This window comes from Lycorma delicatula, chromosome 10 (assembly GCF_047948215.1).
Source record: "Lycorma delicatula isolate Av1 chromosome 10, ASM4794821v1, whole genome shotgun sequence".
Taxonomy (NCBI): domain Eukaryota; kingdom Metazoa; phylum Arthropoda; class Insecta; order Hemiptera; family Fulgoridae; genus Lycorma; species Lycorma delicatula.
This window is the reverse complement of record NC_134464.1, coordinates 67,675,759-67,691,202: the sequence shown is the minus strand read 5'-3', so window position 1 is coordinate 67,691,202 and position 15,444 is coordinate 67,675,759. Positions and strand designations below refer to the sequence as shown.

Below are 15,444 nucleotides of genomic sequence, written 5' to 3'. Positions count from 1 at the left end.
GGGTAATATATTTGAATGGCATATTTTGTTTGTAGTTTGCATCCTGTAACTTCAGAGTAGTTTACATTATGCATTAAATGATTTTTCTTTATCACACAAGTAACATTGGATATGTAATATTATGTAAATTAATCAGCAGATATTAGTTACCTCCCAAAACCGAATTTGTTTGAAACTCATCAAGTAGATTATAAAATATGGTTAAAATAATAATTCCAATTTCTATATCTCTTCAAATGATTACACTTTCATTATTTCACCGCACCACTTCCATTATTAAGACCACTAAACGCGTTCTAACTCATATTATAAACATTCCAATAATACATCAAATTATTATTAAATTTAATTATTTTATTATTAAATTTAATCTAAACAGACAACTATTTTTGTTCCCATTATGTTTATATAACTGTTTAAATTATTATAAAATAGTTTGATACAAAAGTTTTAAATTAATGAAATATGTTACGTTTATTCAATCACATTTGTAACTATTTTACTTAAAAAAATTCCATTTCTATTTCTGAAATAAAATGTTAAATTCAAATATTATTGAATTAATTTTAAATAAAGTTCTCTAATACATCTGTTTGTGTATAAAGGTCATGTCATTAGCAGATTTAATTAGATAAGGAAAAAGTAGAAAATTATTAAAAAAAAACTGTTTTTGAATGAACTTTTGACATTTTCAAATGTTATATAATAGTGCAAAAGAAATTATACTGTAAACTATAAATACAAAAAAGGGTATTATTAAAAAAAAATCCTTCGTCTTGAAATAATTAAAACGCAGTGTTAGTTAAACGAAAATTTACGGTAGTTCTACATATAATAAAATATTGTAACGGGTAGAGAAGCTTCCAGAAGAAGGAAGAGAGAGAGAGAGAGAGAGAGAGAATGACAGAAAAATCCCAAAGAAACAACAAAGGAATTCATTCTACAGAAATAGAATTCTTTCTTGTAGAAAAAATTAAGGCAAAAAAAGCATGAAAGATGCAGACATTAGAAATCATTACATTTGAAAAAAAATTTCGGTTACTATTACTATAGGTCAAGACATAGTCCAGGAGATATAAATACTTCTGAGGACCAACGAGTTTCAGTTTAGTACAGTATTTGACAAGCACGAATACATTTTGTGATAAATTCGAGGATAGTGTGTTCTCGCATTACACAAGAAAAACAACCGAAGATTGCGTCACGAATATTATATTCAGTTTTGGAATAGTGTTCTCTGCACTTAGGTAAGAGAAGCTAGACCCACCGACTTGGTCTAGTGGTGAACCGTCTTCCCAAATCAACTGATTTGGAAGTCGAGAGTTCCCGCGTTCAAGTCCTAGTAAAGGCAGTTACTTTCATACGGATTTGAATACTAGATCGTGGATACCGGTGTTCTTTGATGGTTGGGTTTTAATTAACCACACATCTCAGGAATGGTCGAACTGAGACTATACAAGACTACACTTTATTTATACTCATACATATCATAAATGAATTCTTTCTGAATTATCTGAAGTAATATCTGAACGTTAATTCCTGGTGAATAAACAGGAAAAAGAAAAAAGTACATCAGCTAGTTAAAGTTTTTGAAAATAAATTGAAACGTGTGCACTGTTATATTGATATTGGAAAAAGTCATTTTCATCACCTTTTATAAAATATTCACGTTATTGTAATATCCGTTTCTATAAAATAATGAAATAAAAATACTACAACTAATAACTAAGAAAGTTTCGTCGTTACACTTTCATAATTCCAGTGCACAACTTTCCGAACGCTCTGCATAATAATATATTTTATAACGTTTACGATTTTAATTTTTTTTTTTTTTTTTTATGTTCTTGTTTAATCTTTTTAGTTCACGCTGTAAAGCAGAATTTTATCTCGTTTTGAAAAACCAGAACCTGACTGGGAACCAAACCATAGACTCATAGTTTAGCAATCAGTGATGTCTTTACTAGCTGCGTACTACAAGTAGCAAATATTACATTAATATTTACGTTACAGGAGTAATTTATCGAAGTAATTTATAACTTTGTAAACTTTATAAAAGTTGTATTATGTTGAAATGATAAATTATTTGTTCTCTTTACTTACTTAAAAGTCTTTATTTAATACATGAACGAGTGATTGTTACGAGTGATTTTGCTAAGTGTTGAATAATATCGATTATTGTATAGCAGCCAGATAATGTCCTGTGATATATCTGTAATGATCCTCTAATAGCTACTAATGGACTTCCAACAACTATAATGACTTATATTTCGGTCTGTAGAAGATAAATGGTGTTAAAGAGTTTGTTCTCTCTCTTTTTCTCTTTTTTTATACGTTTGTTTTATTAACTTTACCCATTTTTATACTTAACCCGTTAAATCACTTCGTTAAATTAATTCTCTACGAGTCAATTTAGGTGAAGGTTACTAAATTTAGGTTGGTAATGATTTTATCTTTTATTAAGCGAATTAAATTAAGTAAATGATTTCAGTTTTGTTTTATTTTAATTTTATAAATGGATTTTTTATAGTAAATATTTATGTAGCGTTTAAAAATTAATATTTTTTAAGAAATTAAACATATATTTGACCTTTTTAATTTGAAAGTTTATAAATTAAATTCTTCTCAATATATTTATTGTATATTACAGAAATTTGATTCAAAAATGAACAAAGACTAGAAAAATAACAGAGACTAGAAATGTCGTTTTTTTAATTTTTTTTTACTAATTTTTTTTATAGAAAATTACAAAATTAAATATTTTGTAATTAGTTAGTTCTATTACAAATCTTTATCCTGTTGGAACTAAGATTTTTAAATTATTTCGTACTTGTAAAAAAAAAAAATATTAACATGTATGCATTCATTCATTTATACTGTTTTGCCAAAAGGCAGGTCCTGTCACGACTGCTACTCTCCTCCTTGTTCTATACTTGCTAAACTCTTTATTTTAGCATGTTTTCCTTTTCCATAATTCCATCCATCATATATGGGTTTATGGAATGTATGTATAACTAAATTTAATAAAAAAGAGATGGAAAAGAACCGTATAATAACTTTACCGGCTATTAATAATAAAAATTAAAAGAATTAGACCCCCCCCAAAAAAAAAGAAAAAGAAAAATAGAATATGAATTTTTTAAAGGTGGAGAATAAATTTTAAGAAATATTTTTCTAAAAATATTCATATATAAGTAATGAGCTTAATAAATTTGCTTAACTAAAGTTTTCTCAAACTTTATATCTAAATCAATAAAGGCTAACATAGGAAAAAGAAAATTAAAAAAAAACATTTTCTGCATTTTAGATCCGGAGTCTATAATAATAAAAAGAAATTATATACATTTCCTGATAGCTCTATATATGATGTATAATCTTTCAAAAAAAAATATTTAAACCGAAGGGAGATAGAGAATAGAACAAAAATTATATAATATTTCAATTTTAAGACGTGAGGATCTGGAAATATTTTATTTTATTTTTTTTTTTATATGAATTGTAGGTAAAAAATTTATTTTTCTCTAAATTTTCTCTAAAATCCTTCTGAAAAAATCGATTTTTTCGCCATACCCCCATCCCTTTAATGAATTTTGAAAAAATATATAATCAATGGTCTTTATACTGGGTGAGCAACATAAAACCGAACACATAACGTAACAGCTACAGAATCAGTTGTTGCGGAATGAAATTGTATGAATGATACGGATAAATTAAATAAGAAAAACATAAAACGTAATTTAAATGTTGCATTTATTTACCTGATTGTTACAAAAGATGTTCAAAATGACCACCCTGGGCATTTATCATATTGCGTGTCGTCTGACCGTTGAATGTTCACCTTCAGCTCATCAATATTGTGGGGATTAGATGCGTAAAATCTCTCCTTTAAGAAACCCCAAAGGAAAAAATCGCAAGTGGACAATTCTGGGTAACGTGGAGGCCACCGTCCTCTGCTGACAGCTCTTTCATTTGTGAAAGCTGCATGAACGCGATTCAGTGAAACGTTTGATATGTGACAGTTTCTTCCGTTTGTTGGAAGAAGTTGTATTCTTTGTCATTATCAGTTAATTGCGTATAAAATTCTTCGAAAATTGTGAGGAAAACTTGTATATTGACACTCCGGTCAAAAAATATTGGTCCCATTATACGAATACCGGCACACCAAACACTTTTTAAATTCATGAAGAATTTACAAGATGTTTATTCAATACCAGATTGTTGGGATAACTTACGTAGTAATTTTTTTGGACGGGCAGTAATTCTCCTTTCAATATCGGCAATAGCCTGTGGTGTCCTGACGGTAGGTTGCCAATTTCGATTTGCATTAAAAACCGAACCTGTTGTACGCCATTTTTTAACTAAAACGTGTATGCTACTCTTCGCCGGGATACAGGTATTCAGAAATTTTTCTACGAATACTTGAGTGATTCTTCAAGTGATCCAGAACGAATATAGGCCTCATCTATAGCTATCCTCTCCTGGATTGAATAAGGCATTTTACACAAACACAACTGTACTGAAACAAAACGTGTACTGCACTGACACGTAACCCCTGACAAACGGCAACAACAAGCAGTAGTAACATATACATCCACTAGTCGCGCTAGTTGTGTTGGGTAGCGGTTTCATTATGGGTTCGGTTTTATGTTGCTCACTCTGTTTATGGGAATCTTTGAGCCAACTTTGAAGAAACTCGGTTTGGTTAATCCTGAGATAAAAGGCCAAAAGCAGCGTGACGTGACACACATACGTATTTACGTACATAAATACATTTGTAAGTATTTTTTGGTATTAGTATGGTCTAGATGTTGTGGTTGGGCCCTAAAACGTAAAGATTTCCAATAAAACCAGATACCACATTTTTGATATGATCACCGTACTTTTCCCTGTAAATAAATATAGCTATTCTACCTACATTCGCCATTAGAAAAACCAAAAATTAGTTTTTCACTATTGGATAAACGAAACATTGAGATTTTTTACATTATTTAAAAAAATAATTTAAATTAAAATTTTGTGATATTTACAGAAATATTTTATGGAAATAAGTTATTTAAAATATGTATGAGTTTAAATTTAAAAATAATATTTATGAGCAAGCTGAATTCAGCAAAGGATCCTTTATAATGTGCTACTGTTAAATATATTGAATTTAGTTTTTAATCAAAAGATGACAAAGTACAAACTGTGTAATAATTTTATTGTTTTTAAACGTTATACTCTTGACGATTAATTTTATAGTTCGAATTTTCTTGCTATTTTAATTAAATAAAAGTATTAAAGTGGTACAACATAGTTAATTTTTTTATTATCTCTATTTTTATTATTATTTTAAATAAATAATTCTCTAAATAAACCAAAGCTTGAATTTATGTATACATTTTTTTATGAATATATATATATATATATATATATATATATATATATATATATATATATATATATAAGGTACTAAGCCCGGCTGGGGTACAGTCCCAGGAGGGCTGGCATTTTTTCATACGATAAAATTTTCAATATCATATTCTTAAGCATTATCAGTAGTGGGAATCAGTTTTACTTGAGAGGAACCATATGTCTACATGGTTTTGTCACTATCGATAAGTAGTTTAGTCGACTTCTCAAATTCTTTCTACAAAAAATTAGCATAAAACTGAAATTTTTATCCGATATGAAAGTGCGATATACTGTCTCGGATTTGTAAGTTACGTTCTTGGTTTATGTCATAATTCTCATCCATTTATGAGGTTTTCTATTTTGTATTTATAATTTTGATTAAGTTATTTAAATTCATATGTAAGATAAAAATCATATTAAACCAAAATTTATTGAGATTTAAGGTAATATACAATTAAATAGAATGGTACAGTTTGTATTTGGATATTTATATATTATTTTATAATCGATTATTTTTTTTTACGTATTTATTCATTACGTTAGCTTAATAACAAAGCTCTGAGTAGTATTGTTTAGTAATCCTTAAATACTACATTTATATATAAATAGAAATAATATTTTATTTGTATATAAAAATTCTATTTGCCCATTCATATACAAATAAAAATAATGTAAAACTGGGTTTTGGGTTGTCATAGAACAATCTTTGTAGCTGTCATATAGTTACATCTAATCAAATATAAAGTAATATACATGGTTCTAACTGTATATTATGTATACCATTAAAAACCACTGTTTTAATATATATATATATATGTGTTAATAAATAAATTTGTTACTTTGTGACTGGATATTTTTATTATTTATTTCTTATTTTTACTTGAATATTTCTTATTAATTTTTTGGAGGTGTCAAAATCTCTTTCAGCTGACTTTGCTGGAATATTAATGAACGGAATATAAGGATTCATACTTGATTTCTTTTATAGGAATGCTTACGCGCTTACAAATACACACAAACACACGCATTCAGAAAATACATTGTAGATTTTATAGTAGGATAAATATTGTGAACAGACAGTGTAAACAACATTCGTATTGATAGTCATATTTATTTTAAAATCCTTTTTTCCTATCATTTTTATTTTTTGAATATTCCGAGATTTCAAAACGAGCGTGATGTTATTTTCTTGTGATATAAATTTATCTGTATAAATTACATGGAATATACTTCTAAATATATCACTGTAAGCTGACATCTATAATATTATGTCATTTATATTCAACGTGTTTACATCTTCAATATGCTTAAATGTTAGATCCTTTCAACTTCCGATTTTTCTGAGTTTTATGTACGTTTTTCTTTTTCCTAAATAAAATATCAAGAGGAATTTAATGTGATTGAGATGTTTATTACTATCTTTGTTATAAAATTTGTTAAACAATTCATCAATTAACTGAGTGACCATGGATATATAACAATATCCAAAAAATAAAATAGTGGCGATATATCTTTTCACACACCAAAAAAAAAACGATATTGTTTTAAAATTTCATCATAGTGGATGTGAAATGAAATTTTTTGAAAAGAAAATATTAAAAATATATATATTATATTAATCCGATCAACCTAAGTATAAAATTAATAAATAAAATAGGATGACACCTACCTTATTCTATACTTCATGCAAGAGCGCTATCGCGAGTTAACGCATCATCAGTTGCTCCATACAATTTTTTTTCTCAAATCATTTGTATCAAATTACATACTAAAATTGATATTAAAAATCATCCTAAACGATGCTTATGATTTAAAATTTAAAATTTTTAAAAGAACCTTTTCGAAATTAAAATCATTTTTACCTTTATTTCTGTATTGATTTTAATTTGGAAAAGGATCTTTTAACAGTTTTAAATTTTAAATCATAAGTATAGTTTAAGATGATTTTTAATTTCAATTTTAGTATGTAATTCGATACGATTAATTTGAGAAAAAAATTGTATGATTTGTAAAAAATTGGAGCAACTGATGATGCGTTAACTCGCGAAAGCGCTCTTGCATGAAGTATAGAATATGGTAGGTGTCATCCTATTTTATTTATTAATTCTATACTTAGATTGATCGGATTAATATAATTTGATAGTGCAGAGGAATATGATTCTCGAAAGGATCGACTTTAGAAAATAAAAATACATAATGTATATTATATGATTTAAAATTCTAACAATAATAATGTTTAAAATTTGAAAATGATTTAGTTAATTAGTTTAAAAAGTTATTAATTTTAAATAGATAATTAAAAATTAATAGTTATTGGATCACTGGAAATGCTCTAAATAAATAATAAGAAAATTGTTCAAAATGAAAATCATACAAAAATACAACGTATTTTAATTGAAATTAATAAATAAATTATTATGGATTTATTAATAGCTTATAAATTATATATATATATATATATTCATCGAAAAATTTGTTTTTGATTAATGAAAAAATTGAGGATGTTCATGAAGAATGTTATAACATTCAGGACATGTTCTGCTGATTAAAATAAAAGAAAGAGTTCATATAAATATATGCTCGCAAACTTTTCTTTAGCGAGTGTTGATTGGCGAAAGATTTCGCCCTGATTTTTGCGCATTTGGTAAAATTAACAAGACTGTAATTTATGGGATCAATTTAAGAAATAAATTCAGGTTTTATATGAAATCAAACCTTGAAAATAAAAATAATAGATCCCAAAACTGTATTTTTTGTAGTTTTTTGTGAAATCAGAGGTTAAAACAAACAATTTGGATCAAAAAACACTATTTTATTTTAGGTGTAAATTAATTTTGTTAAATAGGTAACATAAAAGTTTGAAATAAAACTTGTAGAAAGATTAAAATGGTTTGAATAATATTCACAGGAATTAAATAAATACAAACGTAAGATGATCAAAGTTTATTATAAATAAATATATATCAGAATGTGGCTGATTTTAATTAGGTACTAAACAAAGGCCGGCCTTCGTGGCGCGAGTGGTAGCGTCTCGGTCTTTCATCCGGACGTCCCGGGTTCGAATCCGGGCCAAGCATGGCATTTTCACAAGCTACAAAAATTGTCATTCATTTCATCCTTTGAAGCAATACCTAACGGTGGTCCCGGATTAACAAATAAGTATTAAACAAAATAAAATGTTCAATGTAACAAAACAAGAGAATTTAATTGCGAAATAGGTATTCTCAAAATAACAATCATCTTATGCTAGAATTACTAAGGAAAACGAGGAGAGAAGTAGTTTTCTTTTGCCTTATTCGCTGATCTAATTGTACTGTAGCATATTGACTTTTCCAAGCCGACCGAAATTCTTTATACATTCTGTTCTATGAGTTTTAACAAAATTTTGTTCATCACAGAACTATTGTATAATAATGAACATCATTATTATCAGAGAAAGTAAATCAGACTGATCTCACGTGCTTTACCTACATTACAATCAAAAGAAATATTAAAATACATAATTTAAATCAGTAAATCTGTTTCACCGATAAACAATTCATTACTATTTACATTGCCTCTAATCTGTAGGGAATAAAATTACCGGCAAGTAAGTTTGCGATAATCAGGTTTTCCGATCAAAATTATCAGTTTAATTATAAAAACCAGATGTGGAAACCACATGACTCCCTGGAACACCTATTAAATTACATATTTACGATTTACAAGTACATAAAATTTTATTTCATTAATAACTTCTGATATTTAACAGACTGACATTTTTTTTTATTGTTATTATTGAGTTACTATATATCATAAAAGTTTTTTTTACAATCAGAGGTTAATAATTATTAATAAATCAATATATTTAATTAAAAAAAGAAATAATTAAAACGAAAAAAGGAGATGAAGTTTGATTCGAACCGATGTGGCTTCTCCTTGTAAGATCCAAATATTCATTAATTAAAATTTAATTTGGCTATAACTCTGGAACCAATAAAAATAATTACCACTTATATATATCGTTGAAAAGCTCCCAATTAGGACTTATTACTGCAGTTAAGAAAAAGTCCAAAATCCAATTTTTTTTGGATTATGGGCTTTTTTTTAAACTTTTGGTTCAGTCGATTGAAACGAAAGGGAAGCTGCAAAACTAGATGTTACAACAGTCCTAAATGCAAAATTTCAACATCTTACGCCCAATCTTTTTTGAGTTATGCGAGATACGTCATACCGAAACTAGACAAAATGGATTCAGCGACGATCAAAATGGATATTTTTCGTTGAAATCTGAAAACCGAAATTTTTCGCGATCGTTATACTTTACTTCATACAAGGAAGTAAAAAGATGAAAATGATAAGTGTTTCTTAACACATTTTAGTATTACAAATCTTTACTGAATTACAAAGACGAATAAATTCCTTCACTCTTGTTAGAATTACTGAAACCAGGGCTACAATTTTTATTCTTATCTTTATAAATTTATCTTCTTTTTTTTAAACATTATACGGTTTGCCCTGTTGATATAATTGTGTTACTTTTTGTTTGTAAATATATATATTTTTTAATTTTTATATATTTTCTGTTTAATCACTGGGAAAAAAAATCTTTATAATGTATTATTATATCTCGTTAAATAAAAATGTATTTTATATTTAAGTCTGTAATAAAGTTATACCTATTTAATATAATCAATAATTTATTTGTATTAGTAAATGCTTTAAAAATAAGTTGCGTAGTCGTGGTAAGCTAGGTAACTGAATGAAAGGATACCCAGTTAGACGACTCCTTTTATTAGAACACCAGCTTCCATTGATCTTTATATCGCCCACTCGGTAGCTAGCGCACTCTGTATACTAACGTTTAAAACTTTCCTTGTATAATGCCCTAGGATATTTTAGAACCAGTATTGGAAAATAATGTAATATTACACATTTCACAAAAGCCATCATCCTTTTTTTTTTTAATATTTCACTCCTTTATCCTTGTCCTGCTTAATATTTATCACAATTTTTCTGATGTAACACAGCATGTTTTAAAAAAAATTCTTCTCATGTAAAATACCATTTATATAGGATATATTAAATCGGACTCTTTTTTTATTATTAATGGATTAATTTCGTTATGAATTATTATATTAGATTTAATTTATTTGTGGAAAATTAAGTTACCTAGCGTAATTTGCGAGCTAATTCATATTATAAATTATCTTTCGATGCAGTTCAGCTTATTAAGACGTCTGTAGAATGTTATTAGTACGTCTGTAGAAATACCTTTTTAAAAGTAATTTTTATTTCTTTCAAAGATTCATTATAAAATTATACCAGTGTATATATATCTAAAAAGATTACAATGAAATTGTAAACCATACGGTAAGAGTCTCGCAGTTATCACTTCCACTCAAAAACAAAAGTTTCTGTAATATAAATAAAACTGTTTTTAACAAAACGGTACTGATATCAAAAAATAAAATACTACATTTCTATTATCAAAATTTTTGTTAATTTAGAATTTTCTTTAAAAAAGAATACATGTTAAATATATGCAATAGAAAATAGATATACAATAATAGATAATAAACAATGTTTAAGCGTTCCATATAATAAGTAAAATAGAAAAATTTGTTACAAAACTCTTACCGGCCCGATTTCATTTATTAAACAACGAATAATCATAAGAATTGTATTATTTCGGTAAATATGATGTGTATTATAAATATAATCATGAATATATTATGTATTATGTTCATCCGGACGTCCCGGGTTCAAATTCGGGCCAAGCATGGCATTTTCACACGCTACAAAAATTGTCGTTCATTTCATCCTTTGAAGCAATATTTAACGGTGATCCTGGATTAACAACTCCCACTCGTGCAAGCGCGAGCGAACGGCAGCTCCGCAGAGGGCTGTCCCTTATCCCCCGTGCTGCCCGATCCTTCTTCTGAAGAACTCTACATGTGATTTTAGTTTGATTTGCATCAACTAAATTTCAACTTACTCATCAGCTCATTATTTAAGTTTGTTCAATTTTAGTTAATAATTTTCTTTTCTTTTTTCTCTCTCAGTGTTTCATCGTTTCTCTTGATTATTAATCCTTTGTTTGTTTTTGTTTTGTTTTGAGCCACCAATGATACAGTCTTCTAACTTAATTTTACATCTTTATTTATATTGAAAATTCATTCGATGAATATTAGAATGTAATATTTGACGAGCTTCGATGAAAGCTTCTCTGCAATTTGATCATATTTACGTATAGTTTCTTTAATATTATACCTGATTGTAAAATTAAATTAAAAAAAAAAAACAAAAACATATACTCTTTATCATTAAGAATCATTCATAATATTAATTTTAATCTTAGTGTCTAATAAGTAACAAAGCCCAGACTTTCTTTTTTGTGGAAACTGGTGGAATAATAAATGTTTGGGCTTTTTAACACCTATATTAAATCTTAAATAATTTTATTTAACGAGGTTTTTATGCATGTGATAATTGTAAAGCGGTATTTTTTTATAGATAAATATAGTTCGTAGATAGTCTAACTATTAATTTACGTTTAAATTTATATAATCTTTCAAAAAACAAACAGTATTAAATAAAAAATTTATAATTGTATAAAAGAGAACTATTAATATTTTAAACTGTTAATAGTTTATTGCAAAAACTGTTTTTTTTTGGGGGGGTTTTTTTCTGAATTTTTACGGACATTGACTGCTAGAGTCATTAGCCCTCGTCACATCCTTTAAAAGAAATTAGTATCACCTTCAGGATCATCATATGTAAGGGTGTAAAGGGCCCGTACATTTTATTTAAAAACACAACCAACATAAAAAAATTAAGACAAAACAACAAGACAAAGAAACACTTACGGGGTGTAAAGGGCCCCGATATTAAAATTTGAGATGAGGTTCTCAAAAAGACCATGAAATTAAAAATACAACTTATCAATACCGTTTCTATCTTCTACCTGTCTCGCTTATAGTTTGTTTAAGCACCTTCGGGGTGACAAGAACCGCCGTGAAGCAGTATATTACTCGCGCCAGGATGACGTGGCAGTTGACTCCTTATAAACAGGCTACAGGCATCCTTTGCGCTTATCCATAGCCTCGCACCCTCAGTTTACCCTTGAGATCCCCAACGCCATCATTGGACACACCCCGACTCACTGCTCTTGAATGCTGTCGAGCCAGGATGGCCTAACCAAGAGGGCTACCTCCCATCACTGCACGTGCCACGCTTGGAGACTCCCATATACATAAAGAATTCCAATTAGAGATTCATTCACACGGATTCATAACCCCGCAAACACACACTCATTGTCTCATGCATTCACTCACACATACATTCCTGATTCACACACACATACTCACACCCATTCATACACCCCTCACGCACACACACAATCACACTTTAGTGACTCGTATATGTCTGATCCTTACTGCCCTGGTGTAATTCCGGATTGTCGCGTCCTCTCCATCCTTGAGTGGTTCGGATGAGTCGTTTCTCTCTGTACTTGCGTAGCTCCATATGCTGGTTCTTCTTTGCGAATTAATTCATTTCGTAGTTTACCATATTAAAACATGAATACTTATTCTATTTTCATTTATTACTAAATTTTTAAGATAATTTTTATTTCATATTAAATTATGTTTAGAGTACATCTAAGAATATATAATTAGTATTTTAGAATTAAAGAAGTATCTACTACTACTTTTGTGTTACATTAATGTGTTATATATATAGAACTCAATTACAGATATTTTTAAAGGACAAATTATTAGAAATCAGAAAAATAATTTAATAACTATTTATGAAAATGAATAATATTTTAATTATTATAAATCATTAAACATCTGTTGCCACATGATAAGTAAATATCGGTTTTCTATTACAGCTATAATTTTTGATAAGGAAATTTATTCGTATCAGTTTTTTAAGTTGAAATAAAAAAATTAATATTTTACAAATTTAAAAAAATCAAATTTAATAATACGGTTTCACTAGCAGAGGTTACAATTCTTTTTCACTAGTAATTCATTCACTAAATTATAGTATTAAATCTAGTAGATACAGTAAAAAGTTGTCTTGAAATGGTATCTTTGGATCATGTCGAAAATTGGAATTGATGATGTTGCGAATATTATGACGATTGTAACCCACACGAGCAACCCAAGAAAAGAGTGGAAATGGCACACACGAATTAACTCCAGAAACAGAGGAGAAAAGGCACACTCGAGCCACCACACATTCATACACCCCCATACACTCTCATGCACACAAACACATTCACACACAAATTCACTCACACATTCATTCCCCCTCAAACACACACACATTTTCCTACACATTCACTCGCACATATACATTTCCAACCACACACACATTCACTCACATATACACACCTCCAACCACACACACATTCACTCACAATACACACCTCCTACCACACACACTGAAGGAATACACACAAGGAACTGATGCGTTTCCAGACTGAAAATATTAATTTTTTTTAACTTCAGAATTTATGCCATATAGTGATAAAATTCGCGGAAAGGCATTAACCCCACGAAATCAAATGGAAATAGTTTTAAGTTAAACTGTTCATCATGAATTTCAGAGTTGAGTGGCAGAAGATTTTGGAGTAGACCTATCAACAGTTTGTATAAGTATTAACAATCTTACGGATCATATTCTTGAAAAAGCTGATAACCGGCTGATTTTTCCCAGAACAGCACAACAAATGAATATTGCAACGTATATCTGTGGCAAATCCACTGCTATTGACAAGCTGTTGGTTTATTAGATTGGATCTACGTAAAAAAACCATCAATGATCGAGGATAAATATCTTAATCGCAAGGGTGCTTGTGTAATTGTTTAGGCGAGGTTCGATGCAGGAGAAACGTTTACAAGCATTAGTGCCTAGTGGCCAGGCTTTGTGCAAGGGTATGAAGAAGAAGTGATATTCTGGACAATCTTCCGATATGACGCCACTGTTTATTTGCTAGGCGACCCCGGCTGTGATATATATCTATGGCTGATCACACCATTCAAGACATGCGACGATGACTTCAACCTCCGTTTAACCACAAACAAGTTAAAGAAAGAATCATAGTAGAAAGAGTGTTTTGTTAGCTCCAATAGAGGTTCACAATCCTTGGTATCTGCGTGGGAGTGTCACTAGAAAGTTTACCAAAACTAATAGTGTGAGCTGTGATGTGTGAGATACGTAAAATCAGTGCAAGAAAACTTAGTGGGGAACAGAAGCGGCGGGATATGCTATATTTTATTTAATTTATGCATTATCATTCTAAAGAATTTAATTTTTTTATCATTTGTAAGTTTATATGTTACATGTTGAATTTTAATTTATTGTCTAAAATACAAATTGTATAGCCTCAATTGCAGTATACTCCGTTTATAAAATCATTACCAGTTTTACAAATTAATTAGAATAATAAAAATATAAGACACAAAATAAAATAAAAAATTAAAATTATAATCTGATGTCGGCAAGTGTCGACATGAATTGGCAAATGTAGGCGAGTGTCTTCCTCTACGGGGTTGGGATGGATGTACTCACAGCCCACCATGGTGACAACGGCTAAGCTAACAGTGTGTACAACCAGACGTGCAAATTGTACTTGCCTACATTTCTATTTTTTGTTCATTTATTTTATTATTTTTTTGATGATGTATTATCAAAAATGAATGTTTGATAATGCATAGTTATTTAAGAATTCTATAAAATAAACGTCTGAGGTTATGTTAGTCTGTTTCATTGTCGAGTAGTTTTTATATACTTTCTTCAAATCTCTTCTCTTTCTGGATTTTCTGCAATTCAGATGTAACATGATGCAGTTCAGATGCTATAACATGACCAGCTTCTGCAGTTGAGGAGTCTATAAGTCTTTCTTAATTTTCCTAGGACATCATCTGCTTTATACTGGATCTCGCATAAGTCTTTGCAGATGTGGTATTCGCCAGTTGTACAACTTGAAATGACGTAATCTTATTAACTGAAGATTTTGGAGGATCGCTGCATTCATCATTACTATTAGACGTGAAGCTGTTA

At 28.9% G+C, this 15,444-nt stretch overlaps 1 protein-coding gene across 2 annotated transcripts in view; it reads left to right on the top strand.

The window, feature by feature from the left end:
• The window catches only part of sif (guanine nucleotide exchange factor still life), a 1,284,896-nt gene that overhangs the window by 350,501 nt on the left and 918,951 nt on the right, over nucleotides 1–15,444 (top strand). The gene's annotated exons all lie outside the window — the stretch shown is intronic.